Source organism: Myotis brandtii, unplaced genomic scaffold, assembly GCF_000412655.1.
Source record: "Myotis brandtii unplaced genomic scaffold, ASM41265v1 scaffold112, whole genome shotgun sequence".
In the NCBI taxonomy this organism is placed as follows: Eukaryota; Metazoa; Chordata; class Mammalia; order Chiroptera; family Vespertilionidae; genus Myotis; species Myotis brandtii.
Window position 1 is genome coordinate 5,370,794 of NW_005353838.1, and position 1,026 is coordinate 5,371,819.

Genomic DNA, 1,026 nt, shown 5'->3' on the forward strand with positions numbered 1-1,026 from the left:
AGCAGCGAGGCGAGGGCTGGAAGTGGGGCGGGGCGTGAGCGTGGCCGGTGGCTGGGGGACAGAAGGCGTGAAGACGGAGACTGGCATTTCCCCTTCTGTGTACAAGTACCAACCAATTCCAGTGAGGTCAGCTTTCAAACATTAATCAGAGCCGGGCCGGTTCTAGCATCGCTTTTCCTCGAAGTGTCTGGCACTTCCTTTTCTTGTCAGCCACTGGGCACTTGACTAGTCAATTGATTTAAATTATCCATAAACCACGTACTGTATAATAATACCTGCTTCCTAACCAACCCGCAGGGATATTAGGACAATTAATTAGATGGTATTTAAACGATAGAGCTTGTTGCTTGAGAGAAAAGCTATATAAACTCAAAGGTGTTCTTGCTATTGATGTACTATTTGACATCATTTTCCCTCGTACTTTCCCGACACGTGGAGAGTGTGTTGTTAGACACCCGAAAAGTCATCATGGGGATTTCCTCTCTGGGTTGGAAAGCTAGACTGACCAGATGGTCTTCAAAGTGCATGTTAACTCTAAATTCTATGTTTTTACGAAAGAGGAAATGGAATGATACTTAGGTGAGAGAGTCATCTCCATATTACAAGTTTTGGTAAACTTACAGAAACAAATAGAAAAGTTTTATCTCATGCACGTAACCCTGCTTTACAGTTTTGCACTGCAGGACCCTGTTCCACCCTATGGTTGAAATTTCTTCTTTTAAGTCGGAAGTGGCGACTTGCTCTCTCTCTCTATTTCCGGGTGGCTGGGAACCGTGGTCCGAAGTTGGGGGACGCCAGCCTTTCCTGGACTCCCAAGCCCGCGGTTCCTTTGGCACTACCTGCCTTGTGGCGCCACCTTCTGGGCTGTGCGTGGTTGCGGCGGGCCCAGGAGACGGTCTAATCGTGCCGAGGCGCCAGTCTCTGAAACCCCACAAAAGAACAAAACAGTAATTAAAAGCCACAAAATTGTGCTAGTGCGCGCCATCTGAAGCACCCCCTTCCTAAAGACATAACGTGTAGCTGAAA